The sequence below is a fragment of the Macaca nemestrina genome, chromosome 2 (assembly GCF_043159975.1).
Source record: "Macaca nemestrina isolate mMacNem1 chromosome 2, mMacNem.hap1, whole genome shotgun sequence".
Taxonomy (NCBI): Eukaryota; Metazoa; Chordata; class Mammalia; order Primates; family Cercopithecidae; genus Macaca; species Macaca nemestrina.
In genome coordinates this window covers 26,871,041-26,891,195 of record NC_092126.1, presented here as the reverse complement: position 1 = coordinate 26,891,195, position 20,155 = coordinate 26,871,041, and the positions used below count along the sequence as shown (strand labels likewise).

Below are 20,155 nucleotides of genomic sequence, written 5' to 3'. Positions count from 1 at the left end.
TCCAGGCAGGGAGCTGCACAGCTCAAAGAGAATTAATTTTATAGTTTTCTGCCAATTTTTCATTTCCCACCTCTCCCCCATAGAAATATGGTGTCTTAGTCACACACTGGATGAATAAAATGAGCACATAGCCTACTGTTCAGAGCTGGAGTTGTGGTCATCTTCTGCCCTGGAAGATAGTCAAGGACTAATTAGGCATGTGTCTCTTCCCATCAAGTTTTGACAACCTGGGAGTTTAGTGGCAGCATAAGTGGAGGCCTGCTGACAGGGCTCTTTGGTAGAAGGGACTGTTTAAGAGGCTGGGAGCCTTAACAGATAGGCATCTGGCATTATTTGTCCTGTCGTTTATTTCCTGGATCTCCTACATTAGTGCTATTATAATCTGGCTGATGATTTGATTCATTGGGGAAACTTTTCTTTTTTAAAATGTGTGTGGTCTCAACCTCCATTCTGAACTTTAGTGAACAGGAATTTCTCGGGATGGGTATCAATAATCTACATTTTCAAAATATGCTTTTTGAGTGTTTCTAAAGACCATCCACGTTTTGCATCCATAATTTGAGATGACCATAAGGTTTTAACTGAAAAATGAGTGTGTTGGGGGAGAACTTACTCAATGTAAAGCCATGGAAGAAGAAATGCTTCTCCGTTGCTTTATGCATACCTGGAAGATTCTGGAGCAAAGACAGTCTTTTTTTTTTTTTTATGAAAATGTATTAAGGTAATAGAACTTTAACATTAAACAGAATTGAGTAAGCCCAATTATTATCTTAAAGTCAGAATGGTTTCAACGTGCAGACAGAGGCACAGTGCCTTTCTTTTTGTATTTTCCTTGGGACTAATTTAATGAGTTCCATACATTACTCTGCATTAAAAACGTATGCATAAAATTGTGTTTGCTACACTTCATAGGGTTTTGCACAATATTTACAAAGTGAACTTAACTATATCTAATTATAATCTAGAGTGGGTTTTAGAACCTAATCCTTACATAAAATGCTACTCAACATTTTTACCTCCAAAACATTTTATTTCAGACGTCTTCACAGGTGAAGATATATTCCTCTTTACCGAACACATTAAAAAACACTCTCCAAAATCATGTTGACTGATGTTTTATTTGCATAGCCACTAAATAATTGAACTCATATTCTATAGATGATGACTACTTGACCGAGAATTTTAAAAATTGATGATACCTTTGTGTAAATTTGTACAGATATGATGGGAGTAGGCAATGCATAGTTCTAAGCATATGTTCTTTTTTTGTCCATTTTTACACAAAACGACACAGCCAACACCAGTAGTTAGTATATGGGGCAACCTTTTGAGAATAATGAAAGCAACAAAGAGTATTTTTTAAGTAAGTCTAGAGCTCATTTTTCTCACCTTTAAAGTGACAGACTGGCCCAGGTGATACTTCCTTAGATATGCGAGCCTAGCTTCATCACTCTGTGCTTCTGCTAGTCTCAGAGATGACTGAGTCAGAAAAGAAGATTAAGGGCTAACTACCATTTACCAGGATGAGAGTTTCACCATAACTGTGGTTGTTCTGTTTAAAAAGCACTACAGCCAGACATGGTGACATGTGCCTGTAATCACATCCTCTCAGGAGGCTGAGGCAGGAGGATTGCGTGAGCCCAGGACAATAGTGAGACCCTATCTCAAAAAAATAAACAAAAAATTTGAAAAGCATTATTGCATTAATTCCAGTGCAAATATTATATGTTAAGTGACTTCTCCTGCCTTAGCCAGTAACCCTCATCATAGCTTATCATCCTCCAGCCCTGCAACCCAAGGATTCAGTAGTACACACAGCCAGGATTATAATTAATAATGGAAAACCAGTGCATATTCAGGTGTCAAGAGTGTCTACACAAGGAGGACTGAAACTCACATGTTGAGAAATCAGTGCTTATTTAGCAGAAACTGGAGTCTTCTGGCTCTGGGCAGTTTCAAGGCCAGGCAGCAGCTACCTCCCAATTCCTGGCAGAAAGCACAGGAATCCCAGAATTTTGAAGTCTTCTGCAGATGAGACTATTTCTTCATGTTCTCCTTGCTAGATATGAGTTATTAAAGGTAAAGGAGAAGAGAAAACAAGTTAGGAAAGTATGGCCAATGAGATATACTTAGTTGTTCTTGACAATAAATGATGAGATCTTGAATAAGAATGGGATAAGTCTGATGTGATAATATCACTGTAGGTTTTAAAAATGATGAATCTAATACTCGTCGTTACATAGGCTGAAGCCAAAGAGAGAAGATGTGAGATAGGAAATAGGAAAATATGTTTCAAATACTGGAAAGAAGAAAAAGAATCATATAGCAGTCACTAAGATAAAAAGAGAGAAAGAACATCCAAGGTCCTTCCTACTTTTCCAATTATTGCAACTAAACACAAATATGCAGTTTTGCCTTTTATTATCTGTTCACTAATGTGTTCTTTTTGCTTCCTTATAAACACTGCCCGTGTATTTCATCCCCCGCTCATTTCACGGTATCTTCGTTTTTACTTTCTTGTCTTCCAAGACTGAAGTCAGCAACTGTCAGTATGAATATCTCTATTACAGAGCCCCATGCACTAGGAATGACCCCTGGTGCCCAGAAACCATGTCTACATTGCTTCACCCTGCTCCTTTGGTCACTGCCAAAGAAACTAGAGAGTAGACATTTGTCCAATTGGAACACTCAGATTTTTGTGGCAAATTTATAGCTAGACATTGTCAATAACACTAAGGAGGCTTATAGTTATCTTCTACTTGGTGTCTATTCCATAGAACATATTCTTAATGAGGCATTGTTATTACCAGATAGATTCTGTAACAAATGCCAAAATGTATGTGATGGGGGAGAGAGGTATCAGTAAGCAAGATTATGTGATGGGAGGGCTACAACCAGAAGTGGTTTTGATTCTATATTATGCAGATATTTAAAATTTTGTCTTGGAAAAAATATGGAAATTTTTTAAACTTCTGCTTTATTTCTGTATTAAAATATGAGTTTAATCTTGGAGTTCTTATATCACTGTTTCTACTTTTTGAATGGGGATTAAGAAATCTATACTTAATCAAATATTTTTATATATATTATGTGCATAAAATTATATTGAGGTTTCAATGTAAAATAGTGTCCTTAATAAGAAGCACTACATGTTCCATTTCCTTTCAAGTTCATAGATTTCACGAAAGGAAAGTTGTGTTTTGATTCCAGCATCCACTCCTATTAAAGACATGAAAAGCTTCCTGGAATATTATCTGCTAGTTCCTCAGTTAGAAAAATAAAACCCTTCACCTCCTTATGTTTAACAAAACCAAGCAGTTTCAAAATAAGTTCTCTAGTTCCCGTCATAGAAACCATTTATTTAATTCGGGTTTGCCATGTCATAACTTCTGCTTGTTAGTCCATGATTTTTACCCTGTGTTTCAGAGAAGAAACTAATCCACTAGGCCTTTTAATGAGTTTCCAGAATTACCTGAGATGGAGATAATTCTCTAAGGTTAAATAACTGATATAGTGATTGACCTTCGTCTTCTTCTCAAATTCAAATATAATTAATTCCTCAGCTACCTACGCCTAGGTTGCTCTAAAGAGATTCATATACTTCTGACCTTGGTCCAGACTTTATCTCTTTTGCATTAATTGACTAAGAATGTTGTCCACTTGGGGAACACTATCACCCCAAGTGAAGTTGATTAGTATATGCTTACATTGCAAACTTTTAAAAAAACAGATTGGAATGAATTCAAGGTTATACACATGAAGGAAACTACCTTTACTATCTATATAGTTTATATACAGTATGTTTTATTACATTTTTGAGTGCACAATTTAATTGTTTGAAAGACTCTACTAGAGTTTTTGTTTATATTTTATCCACAGTTACAATTGTCAAGATTTCTGTGTTTCCTTTTAAGTAGCTTGATTATGGCTCTGTGTACTAAAAAGTAGACATAAATTATAGAAGTGTTTTTACTAAAAATGAGAAAATTATTTTTCCATAATTGTCACAAATAGAGAACTCAATTAAAATAAATAGACATTAAACAGAAACTGTTAAAGAAAAATGCATTGAAAGAAAATTGCTTGTGTTTATGTGTTTGAATTCTAGTTTTAAAAAGAAAAATAAAAGAAATATAATCACAATATGGGAAATTTACAAAGCAGTGATATGATGAATTATATTGATTTTCAAATCTTGAACTAGCCTAGAATACCCAGGATAAATACTACTTGGTTGTGGTACATAATTCCTTATATACATTGTTGAATTAAACTTGCTAATATTTGGTTGAGGACTTTTACATCTATGTTCATGGGAGGTGTTGTTCTGTAATATTCTTTTACTATAATGTTTTTGTCTGGCATACTGTTAAGGTGATGCTGACCTTATAGAATGAGTTACAAGCAGGTCCTCTGCTTCTATATTCTGAGAGATATTGTAGATAATTGTTATAATTTCTTCCTTAAATGTTTGGTAGAGTTCACCAGTGAGCCCTCTGATTTGGGTGCTTTCTGTGTTAGAAGGCTATTAATTATTGATTTGACTTTTTTAGTAGATATGGGTCAATTCAGTGAGTTTTGGCAGATTGTGTCTTTTAAGGAATTTGTCTATTTCATATAAGTTACCAAATTAATATATAAAAGTTGTTCATGATATTCCTTATTTATCCTTTTAATGTTCATGGGATCTGTAGTGATGTTTCCTCTTTCATTTCTGATATTAGTCATTTGCTTTCTCTTCTTTTTTTTCTTAGTCAGCATGTTTAATAGCTTATCAATTTTATTGTTTATTTTAAAGAGCCAGCTTTTACTTCCACTAATTATTCCTACTGATTTCCTGTTTTCAAAATTACTTTTATTTATTTTATTCTACTTACCTTGTATTTCATTGACTCAATTTTTCTAGTTTCCTAAGATGGAAACTTAGATGATTGATTTTAGATCTTTCTTCTTTTTGTTTTTTAAATTATATTTTAAGTCCTGGGATACATGTGCAGAATGTGCAGGTCTGTTACATAGGTATACACATGCCATGGTGGTTTGCGCTACCCACCAACCTGTCATATACATTAAGTATTTCTCCTAATGCTATCCCTCCCCTAGTTTGCCACCGCCGCCTCCCCCCCACCCCACCACAGGCTCTACTGTGAGATGTTCCCCTCCTTGTGTCCATGTGTTCTCATTGTTCTACTCCTACTTATGAGGGAAAACATGTGATGTTTGGTTTTCTGTTCCCATGCTAGTTTGCTGAAAATGATGGTTTCCAGCTTCATCCATCTCCCTGCGAATAACATAAACTCATCCTTTTTTATGGCTGCATAGTATTCCATGGTATATATGTGCCACAATTTCTTTATCCAGTCTATCATTGATGGACATTTGGGTTGGTTCCAAGTCTTTGCTATTGTGAATAGTGCTGCAATAAACATATGTGTGCATGTGTCTTTATAGCACAGTGATTTATAATCCTTTGGGTATATACCCAGTAATGGGATTGTTGTGTCAAATGGTATTTCTGGTTCTAGATCCTTGAGGAATCACCACACTATCTTCCACAATGGTTGAACTAATTTACACTCCCACCAACAGTGTAAAAGCATTCCAATTTCTCCACATCCTCTCCAGCATCTGTTGTTCCCTGACTTTTTAATGATTGCCATTCTAACTGGTGTGAGATGGTATCTCATTGTGGTTTTGATTTGCATTTCTCTAATGACCAGTGATGGTAAGCTTTTTTTTCATGTTTGTTGGCTGCATAAATGTCTTCTTTTGAGAAGTGTCTGTTCATATCCTTCACCCACTTGTAGATGGGGTTGTTTTTTTCTTGTAAATTTGTTTAAGTTCCTTGTAGATTCTGGATATTAGCCCTTTGTCAGATAGATAGATTCCAAAAATTTTCTCCCATTCTGTAGGTTGCCTGTTCATGCTGATGATAGTTTCTTTTGCTGTGCAGAAACTCTTTAGCTTAATTAGATCCCATTTGTCTATTTTGGGTTTTGTTGCCATTGCTTTTGGCGTTTTACTCATGAAGTCTTTGCCCATGCCTGTGTCCTGAATGGTATTGCCTAGGTTTTCTCCTAGGGTTTTTATGATTTTAGGTTTAAGTCTTTAATCCATCTTGAGTTAATTTTTGTATAAGGTGTAAAGAAAGGGTCAAGTTTCAGTTTTCTGCATATTGCTAGCCAGTTTTCCCAACACCATTTATTAAATAGGGAATCCTTTCCTCATTGCTTGTTTTTATCAGCTTTGTCAAACATCAGATGGTTGTAGATGTGTTGCATTATTTCTGAGGCCTCTGTTCTGTTACATTGGTCTATATATCTGTTTTGGTACCAGTACCATGCTGGTTTTTTTTTTTTGTTTTTTTTTTTTACTATAGCCTTGTAGTATAGTTTGAAGTCAGGCAGCATGATGCCTCCAGCTTTGTTCTTTTTGCTTAGAATTGTCTTGGCTATACAGGCTCTTTTTTGTTTCTATACGAAATTTAAAGTAATTTTTTTTCTAATTCTGTGAAGAAAGCCAATGTTAGCTTCATGGGCATAGCATTAAATCTATAAATTACTTTGGGCAGTACAGCCATTTTCATGATATTGATTCTTCCTATCCATGAGCATGGAATGATCTTCCATTTGTTTGTGTCCTCTCTTATTTCCTTGAGCAGTGGTTTGTAGTTCTCCTTGAAGACATACTTCACATCCCTTGTAAGTTGTATTCCTAGGTATTTTATTCTCTTTGTAGCAATTGTGAATGGGAGTTCACTCATGATTTGGTTCTCTGTTTGTCTATTATTGGTGTATGGGAATGCTTGCGATTTTTGCACATTGATTTTGTATCCTGAGACTTTCAATAGTCCCACCTAATCTGCAGAGGATGCATTCCAAAACCTTAAGAGGATGCCTGAAACCATGAAAAGTGCCAAACGCTACATAGGCTGAGTGTCCCTAATCTAAAAATCAAAAATCCCGAATGCTCCAAACTATGAAATCTTTTGAGCACTGACATGAAAGGAAATGACTATTGGAGCATTTTGGATTTTGGATATTCAGACTAGGGATGCTCAACCAGTATCTATTCTGCAAATATTCTTAAAAAAAATTGAAATCCAAAAAACTTCTGGTCCTAAGTGTTTCAGATAAGAGATCATCAACCTGTATATAATATGCACAAATTTATTTTTCCTACTTCACAATTTCACAGATAAAAGATTTGTTTTTACTGTAAATTTCAGCAACCTCAGCATACAATTTTTTTTCTTTATTCAGTCAAGAGCTTTCACCTTTTCACTTAAGAGGGTCACTTTTAAGGCTTCTCCGTGGCATATTCAAACTGCCAGCTTTACTACTCTTGTGCTTTGGGGCCATTATTAAGTAAGATAAGGGTTACTTGAACACAAGCCCTGTGGTACCCTGGCAGTTGATATGACAACCAAGACACTATGTGACTAACAGGCAAGTAGTATATACAGCCTGGGTATGCTGGGCAAATAAAAATTCATGTTCCAGGTATGACAGAGCAGGATGGTTCACTACTTCATCCCACTAATCAGAATAGTGTACAATTTAAACCTTATGAATTTTTTATTCCTGAAATTGCTCATTTAATATTTTCCAACCCCGGTTAACTGCATGTAACTGAAGCTGTAGAAAGCAAAACTGCAGATAAGGGAGGAGTACTGTATGAAGTCAATGCTATAAATTCCCCACTAATTACTGCATTCACTGCATTTCCCAAATTTTGATAAATTATGTTTTCATTTGTATTTAGTTCAATTTTTTACAATTTCTCCTGAGATGTCTTCTTTGATCAATGTGTTTTTTAAAAGTGCATTGTTAAATCTTCAAATATTTTGGGATTTTTCAGCTATCCTTCTGTTACTGATTTCTAGCTTAATTTCATTAAGGTCTGACAGAAGACACTGTATAGCTTCTATTCTTTTAAATTTGTTAAGATGTGTTTTGTATTCCAAAATGTAATCTTACCTGGTGAATGTTCCATGTGAGCTTGAGAAGATTGTTTATTCTGCTGTTACTGGAAGAAGCACTCTATAGCTATTCATTATATCCAGTTGATTGATGATATTGAGTTCACCTAAGTCCTTACTGCCTTCTGCCCTCTGAATCTGTCCATTTCTGTTAACTGGGTATTGAAGTCTCCAACTATAATAGCAGACTCATCCAATTTTCCTTGTAGTCCTATCAGTTTTTGCCTCATATATTTTGATGTTCTGTTGTTAATCACCTACTCATTGACAATTGCTGTCTTTTTGAAGAATTAATCCTTTTATAATTAAGTAATATTCTTTATCCCTGATAACTTCCTTACTCTGAAGTCTGCCCTCTCTGAAATTAGTATAGCTACTCCTGCTTTTCCTTGATTAGTGTTAGCATCGTACACTTACCTCTATTCATTTACTTATCATTTATATGTCTTTATATATTCAGTGGGTTTGTTTTTTTTTTTTTGCAGACATCATATAATTGAGTCTTGTTTTTTGATCCACTCTTAACATTTCTAGAATTGGTACATTTAGAGAATTGGTGTTCACAGTGATTAATGTTATATTAAGATTTATATCTTCCATATTTGTTACTATTTTGTTCCCCTTTTTCTGTTCCTATTTTTGTCTTCTACTCTTTCTATCCCTTTGTGGTTTCAATTAAGCATTATATATGTTACTATTTTGTCTCCTTTCTTAGTATATGAGTTGTACTTTTTTTTTTTTTTTTACTTTTTTAGTGTTACTTTAGTTTGCAATATACATTTACAACTAATTCAAGTCGATTTTCAAATAACATTATACCACTTCACAGGAAGTATGACTGTCTTATAATAAAATAATTCTAATTTTTCTCTCCCATCCCTCACAGAATTAGTGTCATTCATTTCAAATATATAAGTTTATATATTCATGTGTTGCTTAATGATGGGGATGTGTTCTGAGAAATGTGCCATTAGGTGATTTTTCCATTGTGTCAACATCAGAGTGTACTTACACAAACCTAGATGGTAAGGCCTACTACACACAGCTTATATGGCATAACCTATTGCTCCTAGACTACAAACTTATACAGCCATGTTACTATATTGAATACTGTAGGCAATTGTGACACAATGGTATTTGTTTATCTAAACACATAGAAGTATAGGAAAGGTACAGTAAAAATATGGTATTATAATTTTATGCAAACACCATTGTATATGCAGTTTATCCCTGACCAAAACATCATTATGTAGTACATGAATTTATTTTATATATATATCATATTTATATGTATGTTACATATGTTATATATTTATATATACACACAGAGGAGATGTGTGTGTGCGTGTATCATCTTAGGCTAGAATTTTTATTAAAAAGAAGCCTTTGTGTCTATGGAAAAATTAAAATATCTGTAATCATGTCATACAAAAATAGATGATATCCCTAATATAGAGAGAATTCCTGAAAGTCTAGAAGACAAAGATCAGTAAAGCTATAAATAATTAATTAGAATTGACTAAAGACATAATAGACATTTCATAGAAAACAAAATGCCAAATGCTGCTAAACATGAGAGATGTTCAAATTTCTCAAACTCATTAATAATGAAAGAAATGCAAATGAAGCCTGCACTGAATGTGGTTTACAGTTATCAAAATGACCTCAAGGGAATCATGCCTCCAGTTAGTAATGCTCCTCTGAGATCCCCTCCACTTTGACTCTGGGCTGGGTCCTGTGATTTGCCCTGTCACTGGGAAATCAGAAAATGTGATGCAAGGCTACATGCTGGGGTTTGCCTCCTGGAATTCTGCTGCTACCCTGTAAGAATGCCCAGTGTGGCCTTGAAGACGGAAGACTGCATGAAGAGACATGACCAGCTTTCCCAGTTATCCCATCAACCTAATGTAGCCAAATGAGTAAACCTAGGGAAAACCAGCAGAAGAATAGCTCGACCAACACACAGAATGGTGAGAAAAAATAAGTTATGGTTATTTTATGTCAGTACTTGGAGAGGGGCTATTGTCATCTAGCAATAGATAATCGATACACTGAGATATCATTTTCACTTACAGAATTAGTAGAAATCCAGGAGTTTCACAGTACACTCTGGTAGTGACTCTATAGAGAAAAACACTCTCATACACTGTTGATGGAAGGGTAAGTTGATAGAATCCCTGTAGAAGGCAACTTGGCAATATCAACTAACATTTCAAAGGCTTATTGTCTTTACCCAACAATCACATTTCTAGTGAATTATTCTACAGATAGATTTACCCAGGTACAAAATTGTGTATATGCAAGTTTATTTGGGCAGATGTAATGTTAAAAGATAAAAATAAACTCAATGTGTATTAATACAAGTCTGGGTAAATATACAATGGCATTATGATCTGTAAAATGATAAAAAATAAGGACTCATTACACACAATGTGGAAAAAACTTAAAGATATATTATTAAGCAATAAAAGCACCGTGTAAAATAAGGTTAATAGTATCCCACATATTGTGTATAAAAAGAAGAAAAATAGAAATCTGTGCTTGTGTGTTTGAATATGCATTCCAAAAACTCTGGAAGGAAAGTACAGTTGTAGGCTTGGGGTGGGGGGTGGGGGCGTGAGGCATTTGGGATCTGGGCTTACAGGGGATGGGGCAAGTGGGAACCTTTACACTGTATTATATTTTAATAATTTGAGGAACACATAAATATTAACATTTAATTTGAAAATTAAAAATAAAAATTACTTTCTTAAAAAACTTAATATTTGCATAGTACAGGGATACATTTATCTAACAAAACCCATGTAGTAGCAAATTAGGTTTTTATTAACATAATGCTGTTATAAATATCACTGCTGTAAATATCCTTATGTAAAAGTTTTCCACTTCACCTTTGATAACTTTCTCAAAGTAAATATCTCAAAGTGGAACTGCTGTGTCAAAGGATGTGAAAATTTTAAGTATCTTTATAGAGGTAAATAATGTTTTGTAGGAGGGAGGAAAGGTTAAATCTTTTTAAAATTGTACTATCGAATATTTTTTATTGTCTATTTAAAAATAAGATTATTTGCTTTCATGTTGACTTCCAATCACTTTAAAATAATAAATACAGTAAACTTTTGTCAAATTTATGGCATAGTATTTCCTAAATTTTGTGTTTATCTATATATAACACAAAACAGAAATCCTTAAGTAGCTCATTGTATATATAATGTACATTATACAACATAAGTATAATGTAGAAAGTTTAGGCTTCCAGACAATCAAAACTAAATAGAAACAACATACTTTCACAACTTAGGATAACCACTATAAAGTAATGATTCGTATATTTCCAGATTTTTTCTCATATAAATACATTTTAACATGTCTTTGCAACCTGATTTTGTCAGAAATCATCTCCATTCCTTAAAGAAAATTTTAATTTCATTTAATCAACTGTATTCAAGTATTCCCAATTATTCCAAAAATGTTCTCTACAGTTTGTTAATTAAGACTAGTACTGAATTCAGGCCCATATATCACATCTAGCTTTTATGAACCCTAATTCAATGCAATAAAAAAAGATTGTGTTAGATTAAGACAAATCCTTCATTTATCCATCTTTTAAAACACTGTTAATTTGGCCTTCATTTCTACATGTGATCTTATATCAGAAATAGTCTAGAATTTGATATTTAGAGGTGAGGAGATGCTATAAGAGAACTTAAATGGCTTTGGCTTAGTAGCTGGTTGATAGACAGTGTTGACAGATCATTGCTGTCTGGAAAGCTGTGACCTTGTGATTTAATTTTTTGGTCAAATTGTCATCTGTGATGTCTTGGAACTCAGACAAATTTTTGTATCTCTAGTGAAATGGGTTGGAAAACTCAAAATGATGGTATTGGTTACCTAATTTTTGTAGTTTCTATTTTGAAAAATTAAATTGATAAAGAGACAAGAGTTTAACACATGCTAAGGATAAGAGGTGCCTCTGGCGAGGCAATCCAACGAGTATATGAGCCTGTGCCCCTACCCAGTACCTCCCATTAAAAATTATCAAATTAAGAATTTTGTCTCCCCATCCCAAGCAGACTCCATCAGTACTCTGCCACTGCTCACTGTAATCTCTTTACAATTTCAGTTCACATCAACTTCTGAACTGCTTTCTCTTCCTTCAGCCAATACCTGCATCTCTTTTTTGGCAGACTGCACTTGACCTACTGGCACTGCTTCGCCTCAAACTGGGAAAGCCAGAATTACTGGCAAAAATAAATGTCTTTATTTACCCTGGGGCAGCCCCTAAACAATGACCAGTAGATATAGGAGTATAAATACTCCAGCTCCCTCGTGACTTGATTAAAACAACATTAAAAATGTGGTTTATACCACTACATCATCTCCAAAGCTCCCCTGGCTGTTTGAGGCGATGTTACCTTTCACTAACTTTCTTGACTTTCTTAACACCTTAGTCCACTTTCCTACTCCTTTGTTGCTTTTCCTAGATAACATGTGCTAATGAAGCATTTTCACATGAATACTTACCTTTGGTTCTGCATCCTGGGAATTCCATCAGAGACATCATTGCAAGCTCATTATTTTAATAGGATTCCATTGATCCTTTACTAAGTTGAAAAACAGAGAGATGAACAGATCATTTAGGCTAGGAAATAAAGGAGCAAAATTATCAAGTATAAAGTAAATGTATATTTACATTATATCTTTTACTATTGTTTCTGGCACATAATAATTGACTGAAAGTAAGTAGACCAGAGGTCTACCAGGTTATTAAGAGTATTTTACTGTTGCAGACATCACAAGCATGAGCTTCAAAGCCTGTAGCTGTTTGACACTTAAAGCAAACCCAGAGCTGCACAACCCTCAAAAAGGGAGTTCTTTTCAATGCCCATTTCAGAAGTGGCCATGGAGGACAAAATACAAGGGAGAAACTCCAAGAGGAAAAGCCCTGGACCATAAAAGAAAACAAACCCGAAAGCAAACTAACCATTACTAGATACACTAATCCAGGAACTTATTCATGACAAGACTAAGAATGTTCACAGTATTTTCACAGCAAGATTTAATAAGTTGTTACGAAGAGTAACGACTGTGTATTTCCCATTCCTACCTTCTCCCAAAAAGCAGTTTTTATGGCAGATATTCTGTGCACACACTCTTCTCTCCACCATTGTATATTGAATGTGATGAGGGTTGAGAGAGAAGCAAAAACAGTTACATTTTAGTTTATAGGTTTGCAAGATAATGAAGGAACACACTCAGAACTAAAGAAAAGTAGTTCATACAACCCAAAGACCTTGGGTCTTGAGCTGAAGGTCATAACTACATAGAATTTTGACTCTTTTAGGGAGGAGTGAGTGGTTCTACCTCTGAAAAAACCGAAAATATATATAAGAAGTGTGGACTATATAAGATACTGCTAATTGTCCATACCTATACATTCTTCTTTAATTTTTCCACCTTTAGAAACAGAACCCCTAAATTTAAGCTAGAATGTGGTGGGTTTAGCATGACCACCCAGTTAAAGACATTTCCCAATCTCATTTGCAGACAGGTGTGGCCACGTAAAAGTCAATGGTATCTTAATAGATAGAACAAATTCGATGTTCAGTTTATGACTTGAAAGAGGATAGCTGTATCTTCCCTTGTCTTTTTCTCATCTTCTTGGCAGTTAGTATGTGTTTGTGGTAGTGAGAGCTGAATAGTGTTACCATATCCTACCTGGATTACTTAGGATTGAAATACTGTGGAAAAAAGAAAGAAACATCTGTCTTTTAAACCACCTTTATCTGGGCATTTGATTTGGCTGCTTAGCTAGGACCCTAAGTAATATTCAGATAAGGATTGAATTTGGTTCAATCATATGTGTTTGAACTCCTAGGAACACTCCTTGGTGAGTGCATGATTCACCTTCTTGTATTTAGCAAGGTAAAACATTAATTGTAAATTAACTCCCAGCTTTCTGGGCTTCCCAGATTCAATATTAGCGTGGCTCTGCTTGCTTCTAGCTCTTTTGATTGTAGGAAGACAAAAAGAAAAGATTTTCATTAATTACTTTAGGCAACTAGACAACGCTAACAAAGCATGATAGACTTCTCACTTATCACAATAAATCATTAAGTTTATAATGAAAAAATATTTAACTTTCCAAAACTTGATCTCTATGTTTTCTTTTTCAAATCTTATAACATCTCTATAAGGCATGTACTAATATTATTTCTATTTTACACATGAGGAAACTAAAGCAGAAAGGCTAAGTAACAATTAGTATTAGAATCTAAACAATCCGAACCACTATTCTGGACTTTGAACCACCACTCTCTACCACTCTGAGATATCAAGTGTGTTTCAAGGACTTGCCGAAGCTTCATTTATACAAAACGGAGAGATTGATATGTCAGACTAAATACCAGATGTTAAGGTAGCTTATTATGAGATACCTCAAACCTATTTTTGTGGCCTAGGAATATAAATATCTGCACTTGTTGGAGGAAAAACATGCTTATAGGCAAATAAAAGAAATATGTATGAGTTTTAAATTTAAATGCATAAGTTTTTATTTGGGTTTTTTTTTTTTAGGATGACTTTAATAGTCATTCTTTTTTTACCTCTATTCTGAAGAGATAATACATAGAATCAGCAGACCTAAATGAAAATAATAGAATTAAGTTTGGTTCTATCAATCTTGAGAAAGTGAATTAACCCGGTAATAAAATTCTCTCGTAAAGTTCAAGTCTCCAGTTTCCTGTAGGGAATGACTCCCACTGCATCACACTGCTGACCATCCCAGTGCAGAGTCCCAGCTTAACCTAGCCAGAGGAAAGTAAAACGATGTATTAGACTGAGTGGGTTACTTAAAGGACACTGATGGTCAATTTTAGAATCAATGGGACCAACAGGAAGGGAGACAAAGAAGGGTGAATGGACAAAGTACATGCAATTTGATTTAGGTTGGGAGTGAAAACACTATCACTATTCCAAATGGATTATAAAGAATAGCTGAAAAACATTCCAAGCAAAGTTGAAGATAGAAGTATACATTAAAAACAAACGTCTTTGGATTAATAAACTCAACGAAATGTCAAATATATGTATGTTAATTATCTAAGAATCACTCTGATGATGGCCTACTGCTAATTTATTTGTCAAATGACAGAAGTCAGCAGCCTCCAGAAGGAAGCCATCACATGTATAATAGACAGGGAGACTTGGCAGGCAGGCAAGAAGCCTTTGACTGAGTTAATACTAAACTGTTTTCGGAAATGTAAAATCTAAGACTCTCCTGAGTAAGTCCCAAACTCAAGACTTGGCACATTTAGACCCCAAGGACAAAAGTATACAGATTTTTTTTCCATATGCATGAATATGATTCTCTATAAACTGACCTAATTTAATGCAAGTTTATATGCACATAATTTTGCTTTCCTCACACATACCTTTCATTTAATAGTAGGAATGTTCTCTCTGCTTCAAGCTTGTGATCTATACCACACAGAATTTTACAAATATATTTATTTTCCTTCTATATAACACTCATTATTTTGGCTCTGAAGACCCTTACCTAAATTAAACACCCTGCAAAGGATGACTTAATTTTCCAAGCTACTTGGGAAAGAAAATGAGGATTTGCAAGTTTCAGAGGATGAGATTTAGACAGGCGAGTGTGTCAGTTATAGTAATATGAATCCAGGGAAATGATTTCCCTTTTCCAGGCCCTTAGAAAAACCCAGATATATCCATGTTCAGCCCTAGTACATGTGACATGGAAGTTGCATAATTGCCTGTTTCACAGGAGATGAGAAAGACTGAGTTAATAAAAGCTCTAATCTGAATATCTTTAGTTAAGATAATGCTACAGAAATTGTTCTTATAACTTGTCCAATCGAGAAGAACTGTTTAGATTGAGACTTCAGGAGCATGTGTTGTTCTGGTGCTGTTTCTGCAGATAATTGATCTGTGTAACCCAGTAAGTGACAATGCTCTCCAGAAAACTCTCTTATCTGCAAAATGTGTGAGAATGACTAGAGTCATTAAATTACTTAGAAAACTAAGATCTGAATTTTAATAACTCAATGTCTTAAAAGGAACAGGATTTTAGAAAAGGAGCTCCTAATCCCCAAAGGAAAAATTAAGATACTGAATGTCTGCTAATTTCTACATACACTCTTTTCCAAAGTACTATAGTTGTCTTCCATGTAATTATTTCTTTAATTCAGTTTCTTTGTTTGTTTTATTCTTACGGAAGGCGTATTTACCCTCCATCCTTCAAATTACAATTCTTTTTTCTTACTGGTACCCTTCATTTCACTTTTACTCAATAACTTTTGTCAGGAATTATCTCAAATTTTAATGAGTGTTTTGAAGAAGTGTTTGGAAATTCCTTAGGACTACTGCTGTCAAATAGAACTTCTGAGATGATGGAAATGTTCTTTTTCTGTGTTGTCCAATACAACATCCACTAGCCACATGTAGCTATTGAGCACTTGAAATTTGGCTAGTGCAAATAAGAAACTGAATTTCATTTTAGTTTATTTTAATGTAAATAGATACATACGCCTAGTGGCTAGTGTTTTGTACACTGTAATGTAGAAGATCAGAAAACCTGCTGCAGAAATTAAGTTAAATGTGAGTTACTGTTTAATCTTACATTTAGATGGAAAGAGCCTGTCCAAAATGTTGGCAGAGATGTTAGGACTGGAGATGTGGGCAGATGAGGATGGTTCATGGAAACTGGAAGTATAATTTTTTTCACATGGCCCAATCAGGGTGTTTGGCGGAAACTGACTGTGTCAGTATTAAGGAGAAATTTACATGAAAGCTACAGAGAATCTTGCAGAATCAAAGGAAAAGCTGAGTAACAAGACCTCAGAAGGACAGCATCCTGTGATGGTTCAAATAAATGGGCAGTGAGAGGAAATAGACAGTCTCTTCTGGAATGGCCCATCGGGATGAGTTCCCTCCAACCATGCTTTCCTCGGACCTCTCTGTCTCAAACTCAAATTCTAGATACAGGTGGTCAAGACTGGATCATGTAGCACTCCTTGTTTAGGGGAAGTCAGATAAAATACCTAGATTACCATTAAAGAAAGAAAGATAAATTCAGGTTTCTTCTGTTACTAGAAGAAGAAGGCAGGGCAACCAATGATAGATGTCAGTTTTTGTGAACTGACAGGTTTAATAAATGCCATGTTCTATATTTATAGATTTGTCCCACCACAAAGACATCTCCATTCTCTTGGCCTTCATACTTAGTATGCTTTAATCTATATAGAATACACACACACACACACATACACACATATACAAATGTGTGTCTGTGCATGTACTATATATCTGTATATATATCTCTGTGTGTATGTGTGTGTATATATGTATACATATATATGTATATATACACACACATATATATATGAGAGAGAGAGCATTTATCATGTTAGGTGCTTTGATATATGCAATTTCACTTAAGTCTTAATGGAAACTTTTTGAGAAAGGGATTAAATCATTTTTCATGTGAAAACTGCATCTTGGCATGTTTACACAACATATTTGGTTTTATATTAGAAGATAGATGCATCTGGTCCCTGCTTGAAGTTACTGCATATAAGTCAATTTTATGCAAAAGCAGCACCACAGAATTAAATCTTCTTAGGCATGAAGGAGATAGTCTATTCAACTCCATTATTTTACGGGTGTGGAACTGAGAGTCTAAAATGGCATTGTCCATTGCAGTGGTCATGAGCTACATGTGGCTACTGAGCACCTGAAATGTGGTTAGTCCAAATAAAGATGTGCTGTAAGTGTAAAATACTCACTGGGTTTTGAAAATGTAAAATATCTCATAAATAATTTTTAAATTGATTGTAAGTCAACATGATAATATTTTGTATATTTTGGGTTAACTAAATTATATTTTTAAATTAACTTTACCCATTTTTTAATGGAGCCACTAAAAATCTAAAAAGACATTTGTGACTTGAATTACATTTGATTGGACAGTGATGATCTAAAAGTTAAATGACTTGATCAAATGCTTACAGCTAGACAGTGACAAGGTAGGAATCAACTCATCTCTTGTGATCTTCTCTATTCTAAGACCAATGTTGCAGGCTTGCCTTAGCTAGCTTGATCATTCTTTTATTTGTTTCTCAATCTTTTTAGAATATGTTGCTGCTCTACATGACATCTTTCCATCTCTTTTAAAAATATTACCTCTTGGGAGCCTGAGGTGGGCAGATCATGAGGTCAGGAGTTCGAGACCAACCTGGCCAACATGGTGAAACCCTGTCTCTACTAAAAATACAAAAAATTAGCCAGGCATGGTGGCAGGCGCTTGTAGTCTCAGCTACTTGGGAGGCTGAGGCAGGACAATTGCTTGAATCCAGGAAGCGGAGGTTGTAGTGAGTCGAGATATGCCACTGCACTCCAGCCTGGGCAACAGAGCGAGACTCCGTCTCAAAAAAAAGAAAAAATGCACTTCACGATTATATAAATTTGCTTAGCTTTCAATTATCATAATTTTAAAAAACATAGTCCAATAAAAAGCAGTAGGCAAAAATGATGTCAATTCATTTCTTTTTCATATCCAAACAGATAAGCATAGAGGGACATGAAAACTTGAAATATCTGTACACTGGATTTAAATATGGCCTTCCAGAATATTAGTTGTTGCACCATTTCACTCCTTATTTAGAACACTGTTTGAGTGTAGCTGGTTCACACCAGCTAGTCAGGTTTACATCTATTCATAGTAAATTTAAAACAAACTTTCTTCCTTTTTCCCTCTCTATTCCTCTGCATTAGCATTTGAGCATATTAAAAGGTAGTTTTCTTTTCTTGCACATGGCAGTAGATGGATTCCTACCTGAGTCTGACACCAGTCTTCCAGGAGGCCTCTCACAGAGCAGTCAGCAGTTAAGCCAATCTAAGGGCTGGTCTTCCACCTTCTGTGAGAAGTGGGCAGCAGCATGGAGGAGATGAAGGAAAATTCAATGATTCCTCCAACCTGGAAATGGAGGAACTCTTCATTTAAAGTGGTAATAAAGAAACAGAAGATCAGATACCTCCAGTTTTAAATTCACTGACAAACACACAGAAATAGTGAGAATATTGGGTCTGTCTTTTGGGCATGTTTTACTTGGTGTTCTGCAGTCCAGTTCTACTGGCGATGTAGTGAGGAAGGTAACATAAACATTTTCAGTTATTTAAGCAGGAATGTGAAGCTTATATATGTACTATAACCAAACAAATTTACTTCACAGAGAATAATAATTTTTAAACTGTGACATACAAGTTTTAGTAAATACTTAACTTTATATACTTATGATGCCAAGAAGACACGAAACTCTTCTGAAATTCATTGCTGCAAAGAAACGAATCTTCAGACATGAATGCCTAGCACTGCTATCTACCTAGAATCACCAGAGTAATTCAATGATATCTTCAGGCCACAGCAGAATGATAAGATGAGGTTTGAGAGCAGGTTTATCATTATCATCATCAACTTCCACCTGAATCCAGTCAGCCAGGGTTTGTACAGGAAGATTCTCATTCTACATATTTCTTAAATGAGGAAAAAGAATCCCAATCAGTTCAATTATTCTCACTATAATAAATAAATACCTAAGGAGCATACCAGATCTTGAATGGAAATAAAGCTTTTCTTTTTTTTTTTTTTTTTTCTGGAGACGGAGTCTCGCTCTGTCACCCAGGCTGGAGTGCAGTGGCCGGATCTCAGCTCACTGCAAGCTCCGCCTCCCGGGTTTACTCCATTCTCCTTTCTCAGCCTCCCGAGTAGCTGGGACTACAGGCGCCCGCCACCTTGCCCGGCTAGTTTTTTGTATTTTTTAGTAGAGGCGGGGTTTCACCGTGTTAGCCAGGATGGTCTCGATCTCCTGACCTCGTGATCCGCCCGTCTCGGCCTCCCAAAGTGCTGGGATTACAGGCTTGAGCCAAAAGCTTTTCTTAAAACAGAGTTGTCTTAGATTTTCTCTTTCTGCTTATAAAGCCAATGCACACATTCTTGGAATTGGTACGAGAAGCAACTGAAATAATATATAGAATTTTGAAAAAGATTACTTGAGATGATATGATAGTAGATACTAGATTATTTTTTTTCATTTTTTCCAACTCCTCAATACAAACAACCTTTTAAAATTCTCTCTATTTGCCCATTACTGA

At 35.1% G+C, this 20,155-nt stretch overlaps 2 long non-coding RNA genes across 4 annotated transcripts in view; one reads left to right on the top strand and one right to left on the bottom strand.

The window, feature by feature from the left end:
- Positions 1 to 10,925, bottom strand: part of LOC105488910 (uncharacterized) — a 72,912-nt gene extending 61,987 nt beyond the window's left edge. The window contains exons 1-2 of the long non-coding RNA XR_011619652.1: positions 10,055 to 10,925; positions 1,898 to 2,059 (exon numbers count right to left, since the gene is read on the bottom strand). This is a non-coding gene — a long non-coding RNA (uncharacterized lncRNA). The remainder of the gene's footprint in view (positions 1 to 1,897; positions 2,060 to 10,054) is intronic.
- LOC105488911 (uncharacterized) overlaps positions 1 to 20,155 on the top strand; it is a 320,242-nt gene that overhangs the window by 165,537 nt on the left and 134,550 nt on the right. The gene's annotated exons all lie outside the window — the stretch shown is intronic.